Source organism: Abramis brama (assembly GCF_963993115.1).
Source record: "Abramis brama genome assembly, chromosome: 1".
In the NCBI taxonomy this organism is placed as follows: domain Eukaryota; kingdom Metazoa; phylum Chordata; class Actinopteri; order Cypriniformes; family Leuciscidae; genus Abramis; species Abramis brama.
In genome coordinates, this window is record NC_139963.1 from 7,996,270 (window position 1) to 8,010,128 (window position 13,859).

General features: G+C 39.3%; 1 pseudogene across 1 annotated transcript in view; it reads left to right on the plus strand.

The window, feature by feature from the left end:
- The window catches only part of LOC311080071 (NACHT, LRR and PYD domains-containing protein 3-like), a 55,879-nt pseudogene extending 47,061 nt beyond the window's left edge, over positions 1 to 8,818 (plus strand). The window contains exons 8-9 of the transcript XR_014609605.1: positions 5,424 to 5,479; positions 5,555 to 8,818. The product of XR_014609605.1 is annotated as an NACHT, LRR and PYD domains-containing protein 3-like (transcript). The remainder of the gene's footprint in view (positions 1 to 5,423; positions 5,480 to 5,554) is intronic.
- Positions 8,819 to 13,859: the final 5,041 nt, after the last annotated feature.

Consider the following 13,859-nt stretch of genomic DNA (forward strand, 5'->3'; position numbering starts at 1 on the left):
TTTGGATGCACCGTTTGGCCACGCAGCAGCAACAGTTGAACTATTTTAAACTTTGACCGCGGCGTGCGCGCGAGCTTGCTGAGCTCCGCTTTGGTCCGAGTCGCGCGGCGCAATTGACCATTGAAATATATCGGTTTAATTTCATAGCGCAGCGCGGCCCGCGTCCTATCTGAAAGGGCCATTAGTGACTGAGAGTTCTTGGTGTGATAATGTAATGTAAGTATTGCATGTCCGTTATGTCACGTTCATTTGTGGAATATGCAGTGAACATTGCCAAAATTACAGAACTGTAACGTGCAAATTAACCCGCAAACGTTAGCCCAGTGCATAACAACAGTCGTTGATTGCTGAACTGAAATCAGTCAGTGTCATAAGTAGTATACTGTTACTGTAAGGTTTAGGATGGCCCTGTGCAATATTTACACTGCTCTATTCCAGTAAATGTATTAGCTAACATTATGTCTTGGCCCAAGACATCTTGGCAATGAAATACATTTATCAGGCAGGTGCCTGTGCACTCAGATATTGTTCAAACCTTGTCTATATAAACGGGAAGGCCTGTCAAATATTTCTGAATATTTCTAAGTCTTCATATTTGAAATTAATTCAGTTTTACAGCCTATAAATCACATTATCTGGTAAGCAATATTTGGACATTAATATAATGAAAAGTATATTATTCATATGCTTTAGGCTATATACTTAGTGATACATTTTGAAGAATAAAACTTGTGATTGGCTTAAATATTAGGGCTGCACAATATATCGAAATATTGCAAATGTATATATTACAATATGCATAATTGCATATTGCAACGGCTTGCAATAACTGGGGTCATGAACAAAAGACAAAGAAAATCACTCACTGCTTTTGGCTGAATAGGCTAACTTTTGTAGCTTTAATAAGAATCAGAATATTTAATTCATGCAGTGAAAACTAAGCAGTGTTTATTTTTACATTTGATTAATCAGTTTCTGTTGTTAAATAACCCTAATGTAGGATAACCTGAACCTAAACCCCAGTGATGTTAAAATAACACTTCTTATGCTACAGAACACTGATGTTCACTGTCTTGAAGTTGTAGGGATATTTTCACAAAAAGATTGTGAAACACGTATGTGTAGGTTATATCATTTTAAAGATATTTTAAAGATAATTTAAGGTAATTTGACACACTTTAAGCATTATTGTATCGCATATTGAATATCGCATTATTTAATGAGTTATCGCATATCTCATTTTTCTTCAATATCATGCAGCCCTCTGCTATTATGAAACATTTGGCTGTTTATCTCTTTTGATGTGATAAAAACACTGAATAATTATTTTAACTATGTATTGGTATGTAATTTACGGTAGTGTAAGGTGCTGGAAAAAGCTTTAAAATGGACCTGGAAAGTGCTTGAAAAGTGCTTGAATTTGACCTTGGAAAAAGTGTACGAACCCTGTATGATGTAACGAGCCACAATTGTTGTTTTGTAAAGCAGTTTTCAGTCTAGTTTTTTTTACCATCCAAGATTTTCCCTTCATACTGTATCACTTCTCACATTTAAAGCAGTTTTATTAAATACTTTAACAAAACATTCGTAAATAGGGCTAGTGTTGTCAAAAGTACCAACTTCGGTATCAAGCTGTTAAACGAATTCTTAAACACCTCTGGTTGTCCATTGTGTTCATGCTCTCAATATATATGTCTCTGATTGGCTACACGGGAGCGTTTGAAAGCAGGCGTCTGTCAGCGTATCCCTAATATATCCACTGATAGACAAGAGAGCTTTACAATAGTTCAGTCTGGACTCTGTACACAACAAGCAAGATGTGTGTGCGTGTGTGTGTGTGTGTGTGTGTGTGTGTGTGTGTGTGTGTGTGTGTGATGTGAACTGTTCATGTACAAAACAAAGAGATTGTGGTCACAATATGAGAAGCTTCTCTGTGTCTGTTTGATACAAACTGTAATAGACTGTAATAAACTGTGTGTGTGAGAGAGAGAGAGAGAGAGAGAGTGTGAGAGGGAGAGTGAGTGTGAGAGGGAGAGAGAGTGTGAGTGAGTGTGAGTGAGTGTGTGAGAGAGAGAGAGAGAGAGAGAGAGAGAGAGAGTGAGTGAAAATAGATTCTCGATTTTGAATAAAATTTTTATTCTATATATGCATAATTTTGATTTTAGATTTGATTCTAAACTTGTTTTTGAATTTTAATTAGTTTATTTTCCTGGAAGCCTTTGATCCTCCTTATAAATAAGAGAATCTCTAATTTATTGTTATTAAATACGACTCATAGGTGTAATTAAACTTTAAAGTTTTGTTGAATTATTATTTTTCAATCTCATGTTACTGTTTTACTTCATCAATCAATTTATAATATCTAAATATTATATCTTGAAATTTTTTATTCATAATAAATGTCTTGCCTTTTAATTTGGTTTAGGATATTGTTAATACTAGTTATATTGTTCATATTTGTTCCTCTGGTTCAGTTTTGTCTGTTTATTATATTGTGTTTATTAATGGGCTTGTTTAGATTTTTTTTGTGATATCTGGCAACCCTTCAGTGGAGCTTTAATGAAGCGAGGGAAGAGAGAAGAAGAGAGAAGGTTAGAAGAAGAGTGAAGAAGAGTTAAGAGGAGAGAAGAGAAGAGAGAAGAGGAGAGAAGAGAAGAGAGAAGAGGAGAGAAGAGCAGCTGCTGTTACTGCACTTATTTAATAATGTAGTTTAAATTCTGCACACTTATAACCTCATTATTATTTTACTCAAGCCCAGTGGAGACTGAGACGCTGTCGCTAGAAAAACACAATATTCTGTTGCTTTCTCAATATTTAGTGATTTAGTCTCAGATACAGGATATGATCATTCACTTTACAAGCAGGTGTTGTTCGTTACCATGGCAACCGCAGGTGTTGTTCGTTACCATGGCAACCGTTTAAGTGTCCACACTGAACCAAAGAGTATAGGGATGTCCCGCGTGACGTCACGCCAGTTGGAGCAGCCATTTTGACGGTATAGAAAATCCTAAACCGCTGGTCATAATACAGGTCGTCGCGAAATATTCACCAGAGAATGTCTATATTCACCTATTTTTCTATCATGCCCGAGCGATGCTGTGATACCGATAGCCTGCTAAGCTTGTGTATGCTTTTAATGAAGCTCCGGTGTAGCGTGATGGGAAGTGAATAAGGTAACTTAGCTGTAAATGTCACCGAACTCAATGTCAGGAAGTTTTTCTACACATTTAATGTCTGTAAAAAGAACTTGTGGTGCTTCATAAGGATCTATGATTACTAATTCCTTTATCTTCCTCTTGTATATTTCTTTTTGTGATGACATGACGTGAAGAGTTAGCTGACGGCCACTGTGCTAATAATAGTACCAGCTAATGGTCAGTGTTCGTCTAAACCAGTGTCCGTGACGCTGAAGTGTGTGAGAACAAATGAATAACATCAGTGTGAACCACGAACATTTATTTATTTGAATTAAATATTTAAATTTTAATCATTCTGTGTCATTTTTCAATGTCAGTCTTTTCATTATTTACATGTTTATGCCCAAAATGCTATAATATTCAAAGTAGTTGACTGTCATTCTCCTCTAACTTACCCTGTGTACATTATTGATTAAATAGCCTAGCCTATTTAACATCGTTACTAGGCACGATCGCAGGCATTCATTCAACTATTTTAAAAGACTGGAATAAACACCAGCACACACAAGCAATCTTTATACTCAATTTAATTAAAAAATGTAAACCCAACAGGTAAGAAATGTCAGAAAGAGAAGGAAAAAAAACTGTTAATGGGAAGACGAGCATATGACTGCTGCAGCTTAGTGGATAAATATATTTAGCCTATTTATTATTCAGAATGCACAGTTGGAAAGAAAATATATTTATAGGAACATTACAGCAGGCTCAAGATAATTAATACAGTGACCATTATATACTAATATATTATTTTAATCAATTCGCAGCCATAAAACATGTGATAATCCGCATTCTCATGTATGTAGGTGCGCTGAAGTATTCCGTCAAAATGGCTGACACGCGGCTAGGGGTCACGTGACTGGGAGATCCCTATAGAAGTACCAAGAGGCGAAACTCAATAGAACGTTCCATTGCAACAAACGCACCCATGCGCAGAGCTGCAGCTCCGCCATCTTGGACTGAACGCAACACAGCTGTCATAGAATTGAACGATACCGGTTCAAATTCAAAAGGGGTTAAATGAACTAAAAAGTAGTTTCTAGTTTTTAATATCTCTAGAGCAGACATGCCATGTCTCCCGGAAGATCCGGGAGTCTCCCGCATATTGATAGTGGCTCCCTGATGCCCGCAAATTAGCTAAAATCTCCCGGAATCTAGAGCGAGCGAGCAAGAGTGTGCAGCTCCAAACCGTGTAACGTTAGAGCACACGGCAGAAAGGGTGAGGGAGCGAGATATCAACATATCAACCTAAAATGTGGAACACAACTTGTTCAGATTTTTTGCTTTCATTTTCTTGCAGTTCTAGAGTAAAATATATTTTGTAATATATATATTTTATATAAAATATAAATAATAATATTTTTAAATTTGTACATTTTAATAAACTCAAACTTATATAAGTTTTTTCTGTTTCACTTTCATAATTTATTTCACTTCAACAATAATCTGACAAATTAAAACAAGACCAACCATAGGTCTATATTCCAAAGCATTCTTCAATTACAACCATTTAAGTTTGGATAGTGATTTTCATGTTTATGCGAAAAAAAGGTGACAGTTAAAGGGTTAATTTAGTGATAACAATGAATTAATAAAGCGGTCATTTGCCAGGTTAGGTGTTCATATATCTCTGAAAGTATGCGATTTAAAAAGCCCATTTCGAGTCTTGACAATTTCGACCAAATACATAACTTTAGCAAACTGTTACTGCGGTTATGGGATAGCTTACATTTACGTTACAGCACCTGTTATCGTTGACGTTAGCTCACTTTAAACTAAAGTTAATAAAAACCTTTTCTACTTTACCTCTCTGGATCTTTGGGGAATCTATGAAATGCTAGTTGATTGGTTGTACACTGGTAGTTGTTGCAATTGATGGCAGAGCACTGTTTTCTTTGTTTCCAATTATTTCCAGACATAATGTTAATGCTGTACAGTAGTTGTGCTAACGGTAAAGCCGTTGGTTCAGTCCAAAATGGCGGCCGTGCTACCGAAGCGCCACCTAGTGGCTGTTGTCAAAACTGCAACGGAGTTTCGCCTCTTGGTACTTCTATACTCTTTGACTGAACACGCTCTCGTGTGTAAAAAGTTCAAAAAAGCTTGACGTGTGTCGTAATTATACATTGTTTAAGGTTATTTTATTTTTGTTAAAATATTGATATACTGTAGGAATTAATTTGTCTCTCGATGCAAGCCAATGTCAACTGTGTGTGTATGTGTGTTTTCTAGTGTGGATCACGGTTCAGAAGTTAAAGAGTTCAGGATGATATCAAGACTACACAGATGTAAGTCCTCAAACACACAGTTTTAGTGTGTGTTGTTGTAAATGTTGCTGTTGTAATGTGTGTTCTTGTGTTCAGATGCTGTTGATCTCACACTGGATCCAAACACAGCACACACTCTTCTCGTTCTGTCTGAGGAGAACAGAAAGGTGACGCATGTGTCTGAGAGGCAGTCGTATCCTGATCATCCAGAGAGATTTGAGTGTGATCATCAGGTTCTGTGTGGAGAGAGTCTGACTGGACGCTGTTACTGGGAGGCTGAATGGAGTGGAGATTATACTGAAATATCAGTGTCATATAAAGGAATCAAAAGGAAAGGAGGGGGTGACAGTGTGTTTGGAGGGAATGAGAAGTCCTGGAGTCTGAACTGCTCTAATCACAGATTCACTGTCTGGCACAATAGTAACTCCACTGATGTTTCTGCTGGTTCAGGATCCTGTAAGAGAGCAGGAGTGTTTGTGGACGTGTCGGCCGGCACTCTGTCCTTCTACAGCGTCTCTGACACACACACTCTCACACACTTACACACATTCACACACACATTCACTGAACCCCTCTGTGCTGGATTTACAGTTTATTATAACTCTTCAGTGTCTCTGTGTCACATTAAACAACAAATACACTCTGACTGACACACACACTGTAAAAAAAAACAAAAAAACAAAAAAGAAAAAGTGGTACCATTTAACACATTTTAATTTTTATCAGAAGTGTGAAATTACATAAATATACACTCACTAAATTGACATTTTTCCAGTTGTTTAACTGATTATGTGTGTTACTGCATTATCACCGTTATTGATATTCATACACTTTATTTGTGCATAATGTGTTATTAATATTGTTATAGTGTTCAGTAAATACATTGTTTACAGTTATTTTACTTGAATACATAATGTGTTCTTATTAGCCAATCAGATGTGGCTCCGTCATTACGTAGGGATTAGTTCACTGCTTGTTTACGTTTAGCGTCAGATGCTCGTAGGCTCCGGTGCGGATGGTTGTATAAACCCATCAGCGCTGGGCAAGAGCATAAAACCCCTGTTGATGTAAAGTTGTGTCTTAATAAGTAAAGTTCATGAATGTACTCTCTGTTGTGTGCTTCTCTTCACGCCTCCACGGACACTGAGACGAGAAAGCACAACAAGTGGTGTCAGAAGCTGAGCGTGATTGACAGTTATCAGAGAATTGTGAGTGTTGTGAACTGCTGGGACATCCTTTGTTAATCGATGGACATTATAATCACTGCAAACGCTGTTGTGAAGTAGTATTAAAGACTGATTGACCACGTTTGGTCGTCGCATTGACCATAAACTCACGAAAATAAGAGCTGCACAGAGTTTCCCTTCCCCCATCGGAGAGGCGTGGCGCTGGCAGTTTGCCAAAGCTAGCGCTGCTGTTGGCTGCCTGGCAACTTTCACAGACACTACTAAACAGCCCTGCAAATCTACATCGAAGCTCACAAACTAGAATATATTTCAGTATTATATAAACAAAAAAAAAAGAGGAAGAGAAAAAAAAGAGGAAGAAAAAATAAGAAAAAAAATCAAGCTAAATTGTAATATAACATGGATGTGAGTGAGCCGGAAGTCCAACTTGGAGCATCAGCTGCTCCAGACCCCCCACAGTGGCTACAGGCTGTGCTGTCTCAACAAAATAAGCAACTTCAACATGCCATTTCACCTCTGCTCCAAAGATTGGAAGCAACAGAGGCTAGTTTGTCTGCCCTCAAGCAGCAGCGTCATGCCAGTAAAGGAACACATGGTCCCCACCAACATGACGACTCTACCATACTTGCAGCTGCCCCTGATAGAACCCTTATGACAGATGGAGATGTTACAGGGCCTTCAGATGCTGAACAGCTTTTTGCTGCTGAGCTTGCGGTCATTGATAGAAACGTACGGAGCCCAATTAGTCCAACTTCCTCCACACCTGGCCCCGATGTAAGACATAGAAGCCGTGCACAGGGACCCAGCCATTATAATGGCTCTTTCAACTTGGGCCCAATCATGCACACACCTTCAACTGCTGCAGCGCCCACCCATCACCTCACAACCCCTCGTGGTAGAGCTTCAGATGGACCTAAAGCTAAACTTGACACTTAGGATGGTAAGGATGACTGGGACTCCTTCATCATTCCTTTTGAGCGCAGAGCTGTCATTTACAGATGGAGTACAGTAGAGAGAGTGGATAAACTCCATGAATGTCTACGAGGAGCTGCTGTCAGATATCTTTGCTCATTACCCGAACACATACGTGAAGATTACTTTCTGCTGAAAGAACAGCTGGCTTTCCGATTTGGCCAGAAATAACCTCCCACCACAGCACGGAGTAGACTTGGAGAACTGCGCCAGTCTAAAGAAACTGTTTTGGAGTTCGCAGAGGAGGTTCACAGGCTGGTCATTTTAGCTTATCCTGGAGTTGACACTGAGCTCAGGGAGCAAATTGCTGCTGATGCTTTTCTCAAAGGGCTGCGCAACCAGAAAGTGGCATACAAGGTTATGAACCGTGACCCTGTATCACTGGATGAGGCACCATGGCTAGTATCATCTTATGAACACAATTTCAAAGCCACACTCGGACGAGACTTTGATCTGAAGGGGAGGACACGTCGAGTATCCTGGAGATACCAAGACATGGACTCTGATGAAGAGCCACCGGCCTTGCAGTCACGCAGAGTGCAGTCACAATGCAGTCACAAAGTTATGTTACACAGCACTAGTTGCAAACACTCATTGATAAAGTTGATAAGCTCCAACTAGCCATAGCCTGCCTGCCTCCTTCCTCTTCTGTTGCTCTTCCTTCTTCCGTAAAGGCCTATTTATACTTCTGCGTCGAACTGCCGCCGTAGCTACGTCGTAGGCTGTGTGTAGCGCGCGTACCCTACGGCGTACCCTGACGTGCACCTCTCCAAAAATGTAACAACGCGTCAATTCTACGCAGACACAAGCGCTGTGATTGGTCTGCCAGAACCCCTCCCTCGGGGTTTCACATGCTCCCTAGGTGCGCGTCAACGCGGACAACGACACAGAAGTATAAATTAAAACCAACACGTTGCCTACGGCGTATAGGCTCCGGCGTAGGTACAACGCAGAAGTATAATGAGGCCTTAAGACCTACCCAACAAATAAATTCCAGTATGGCAGTTCAGTCAGAAAGAGGATGTGCAGCTCAGACCTCTTTCAAGTCAAGTCACTGTTTTTACACGTTTGCTTTTTAATGTTCAGTTTTGACTGAACCACTTTATGAATCTTCATCAAAAGAGAGTTTGGATTGAATCTAATACAGAAGAACTGTTGAACAGGAAATTAAATGAGTCTGGGACAAATAATCAAAGTCAAAGTAAAAAAACACTTTATTTTTTTTATTTTTTTTTATTTTATGTAATTATATATTTAAGTAATGAGTAATATTAAGTACATGTACGTACTATAGGGTTAGGGTTAATTTATAGTTATTACATGTAAAAAATGTTTATATTATTTTCTACAAGTTTAAAAGCTGTAATGTGGTTTATGTAAAAATAATAGTACATATAGTCCTTAAACACCTTTATATGTGAGACTACATCTGAATTATGTTAAAAATATTGCAATTATAATTTTAAATCAGATCACAATTTTAGTTATGTATTGTGTTGAAATTACCATTAAAGCGGTATTTGCCATAAAAGCGTTTTAAATCAAAATGCATTGTAAAAGTATATAAGTATATATTATATCTATATTAATAAAGGTTAGTTCCAGTCGTTGATTCTGATTTCAGAGTAACACTGACAGACACTGACTGGTTCAATCACTACGATTCAAAATATCAATTATTATCTTTATTTCACATGTACAAAGTTGCATCAAATGAACGGTTGTTGTTGTTGTTTTTAATGGAAAGAGTTTCTCATTTCCCCAGATTAGTGTGTCAACATGCCCCATTACAAGATCAGTGTGTGTTGTTAATAATTACAAGCCCCATTACAAGATCATGCCCCATTACATGCCCCATTACAAGATCAGTGTGTGTTGTTGTTTTCCCCTGTGCAATAACAGTGAAAATGAGAGTGATTTGTGTGGAGAAATGAAGCAGATGTTGACTGGAGTAAAGTGTGAGTTCTGCATGAAATACTCAGCTGATGTTTGTCTCTCTAGTGGAATCACACACATATCTAGTTTAGCAGAAGGAAAATCTAATGCAAGTGTTGCTGGAGGAGAAAGAGGACAATCACTGTTTTGACTAGTTGTCTGTAAAGTTATTTAAGTACAAGCAAAATTATAAATATATATGATAAAGAGAGGTATCTCATGTGTATATATAAACACGTATATATAACCTCAATATATTTATTTGCATGTTTTGCACTTATTTATTAAGATTTTGAGATGAAAAGGGTGAATCAGTTTAAATCATCCATTAACATAACATCTAATGATCAAAAACACAAGGCTGACAAAAACAGATTACAGTCAAATAAACAGACTTCACCTCATTTACAAATATTACATAGAACATCCGTTCTGGTAATTTATCATTTCATAAACAGAAAACACAGCAGATTATCAGAGATCAGCATTAAATCTCTTTCATCTGTAAAGTGCATCAAAGTTGAAGAACCTCAACATGTACAAATGGAAACAACTCACACACAGTTTTACTTCAACATATTTGCTTTGGGATCTTGAATTATTACATATAACATCAGATTTTCATTGAAGTTTAACATCATTATTTTGTGCCTGTAACTAAAGTAAATCAGTTTGTCCTGAATCAAAGATCAAGTTAAATCAAGCGGAGCGCAGAGGTTCATGTCCTCCATCACGAGTTTCACTTCATCATTTACTGTGCTCTGTTTGGACCCGGAGGAACGTGAGCTTAGAAAACACTCACAACTTAATATTGTTCAACTTAAACCATATTGCATCTAATCAGTGACTTCTCATTAATGAGTGAATGCACTAAAGTTTTAAAGTTTTGAATGTCACCACGTTTTTAACATGCTATTACTTCATTTAACCCCTTTTTATTCATTAAAAAATGAGAAATTCTTCTTTTAGGAACTAGAGCAAAAACCAGTGTGATGCAAGAACAGATTCATTTGTATCAATATGAGACATTTTATTTGAATATATAATTAGATTTATGAACTTTATGAACTTTAGAACTTTATGAGAACATATAATAAGATAATTACCAGTATGAACTTCATTGACTTCAATGGATTTAATTAAATTAATTTGAAACTTATAACTCATGACTGCTCAAAATAGTCTAAATTTATGAAACCTACATATTCTTTTTCCAACAAAACAACATCAATATTACTCAGTAAAATGAGCATGTTGTTTGTAAGCATTTCATTAATAAACTTTTACTTCCATATGAAAAAATGAGATGATAAACAGCTTGAATCTTTTCATGCTGCAAAGGTTCATCAATAGGTGGCAGTAAAGTGAAATGTGGACTTTTGTGGGAAATGTGGGAAGGATCAAATGTGTGTGTGTAGGAAATAGGATAAATGTATTTTACAGAATCAATTTGAGACGAATCTAACCATTAGATGAAAAACATCATCATAATTTCATGTGTAAAGCTACAGTTCACTTTCAGGTCAATACAGACCCGAACGCAAAAGCCACAGTTTAAATGGTTCATATTTCTTACATAAAATCAGATTTCTATTTTTAGTTTGACTGTCTCAACAAACCTACAAAATTCCATCTTCGTAATAAAAACTATAGATAAATAAAAGTAAATAAAATGCTTGTACCTCTTCTGGGTCAAAATGGAGCCGAATGCAATAAGAGTTCAGACAGACGTTTCAATAGAGTCTCTGATTTCAACTTTAGTTTAGTTTAAATAGTTTGGTGAATATAAATGATGATTCTCCCTTGCATTTATTTAGTTAAAGACAGTAAAACAAAAAAACTTAAAAGTTTAAGGCATTTCAGAGAAACTCCATGAAGGAAGATTAATATCTAATATTGTAAAAGGCTGAAAAACAGATTGTTTTAAAGGAGCAGCTCTAGTTCTCTGGTGATTTTGGACTTGATTTGGTAGTTAGTCTTTAAAGAGACAGTGCAGTCAGCATCACTGTTGCTCGCCCGCACGGCTCGGGAAGCGATGGCAGAAGCCGTGGACGATCACACAGGCCTCCTCCAGTTTGAAGGACTTGTCTTCTTCACAGAGGAACTCCACTCTCTAATAGTATCCACTGATTAACATCATGTCCTACGAGCACTCCTTATTTTTGAGTAAAGCTGATGAAAATTACGTCAAACAAAGCCTATTTTCTACATTAAATGTAACATATAATTTGTGTTGATGTTGGGGTGAATCTGACCCAGACTGGCTTCATGACACTCATCCGCTGATATTCTTCTAGACTGATCTAAGAGGTTTGTTTGTCTCCTGATCTTGAAGCTGGAGCGACGTGACTCAAGCGGCTGGGAAACATCAGCAAGTCTTTATCCTTCTTCACAGACTCCTGTAGTGAGAAGAAGAAAAATCACTCATGCTGAATTTGATCTAGAATTCTGCCCAACTGATTCCATCCCATCATAATGACATCATCTGGTAGTTTTCTCTCATTTGAAGTGGCGTAATGAAAGTGAGGCTCTTGTGACATCATCACGACACTCACCATGGCAACAAAATGGAGGAGGTTCACGCCTGGTTTGTTGGCTTTGGTGTCGGTCAGTTTGAGCAAAAGTAAAAATCCTGAATCCAGCAGCATTCCCAGCGTAACCACCCTGCCAGTTTTAATAGTGATACATTCACATATATTTTCTTTATTTTCACTGTGGTTACAACATAAACAGCATAGGAGACTAACACAGAGGGTGTGTAAGGGAGAAACGATGCGAATGAAAACAGAGTCTTAAGGGCCGTACACACCGGGACGAATATCGGCTCGCGTTATTCGCCAGCGTTTTTCAACGCGTTTTTTGTGTTCACACCCAAGCGATTTTCGCTGACGATGAGCCGAGTGAACATGCAAATACATTCCCTGACATTAGATGGCGCTTAATGTAAAACAGAAATACCCCGGTACACAAGGTCCATTTGCTCTGCATTACCACTCCATAACAGTTCTCTTTTATCAAGATTTTTGTAGTCGCTGTCGTGTTTGTCATATAGTTCTTTATGTTCCGACACCAACGAGACCAGCAGCTCTACATTCATCTTGCCTTGCATCTTCCTCGTCTTATTTCTTCCCAGTGTAGACGCTACTTGGCGTATATCTTCTTCGCCGTTACGTGCTCGGCAAGACCGTTTTGTGTTTGAGCGCCCCCAAGTTGTGTTTTACTGTAACTTCAGAAGCTTCAGACACGTGAGCAAAAGCGCCAATCTCATCTCGCGGCGCGTCAAACCAAAAAAACGAACCCGAGGCTTTTTTAAAAAAAATGATGCTTTTACGCGTGCCATTTTTCGTGTCGGTGTGCACACTCACATTGGCGCCCTTTGTTTAGTCACGAGGCGTTAAACGTCGGCGAATATCACGCGCGAAATTCATCCCGGTGTGAACAGGGCTTTAGTGGTGTGACAGAACGACCCCTCACAAAGAGGATGAGGAGATGGTGAAGGGTAGGAGAAACCGGAAGAGGATACAGGAGGAGGTTCGGGAGGTGGAGGGCTGACGGGGAGAAGGCAGAACTGAAGGGTCCAGGGCAGTGCTGAAGCTGGTGAGAGCCAGGGAGGAGCCTTGAAGAGGGGCTTGATGTGTCCAGGCCACAGCCAGAACTGTGATCATGGTGGTACGCTGTGACGCCACTGTGGGGACAGCCAGAGGCAATGGCGCTGGAGAAAGAGCCCACTGTGTTGCCGAAGGGTCGAGGTGATAAAGCGAAATCAAAGACCCTGGCGACCTCGACTGAGCAGTAGCTGCAACCTCCTGCAATGGTGGTGTGTGTCCGGAGGTCAGAGGGCAAGCTGGAGTGACCGAGGGCGGTGGTGGAGGCTGAGCGGGTCATAGTCGACGGGGTGGAGGGCTGAAGAGCAGCGGACGACAGGTGTGGTGAGGTGTGACACAGGTGGAGCCGACTGACCTCGGCGAAGGTGAACGCCTGATGGTCCATGCTGGCATCATTGGCCACAGGAGTGTAGACACAGGAGTCAGGGTGAAGGGTCGAGGAGGAGCAAAGTCTGCTGAGGTTGTTTGTGGAGTCGTGGCCTCCTCTTGCCCAGGTGAAGACGGTTCCCAGCTGGCCCGAGATGTATCCGCACCACAGAGAGAAGGAGTGGATACATAGGGAATTGTGGGAGATGGTGACGAGTGGGTGGCAGGAGTGGCTGAGGGCGAGAATGGAGAGAGAGAGAGAGAGAAACAGTCCAATGATAAGGGATAAGTCCTCTAAGGTGGCTGGAAGAGGTGGTGGGAGAGGGAGGCTGGGTG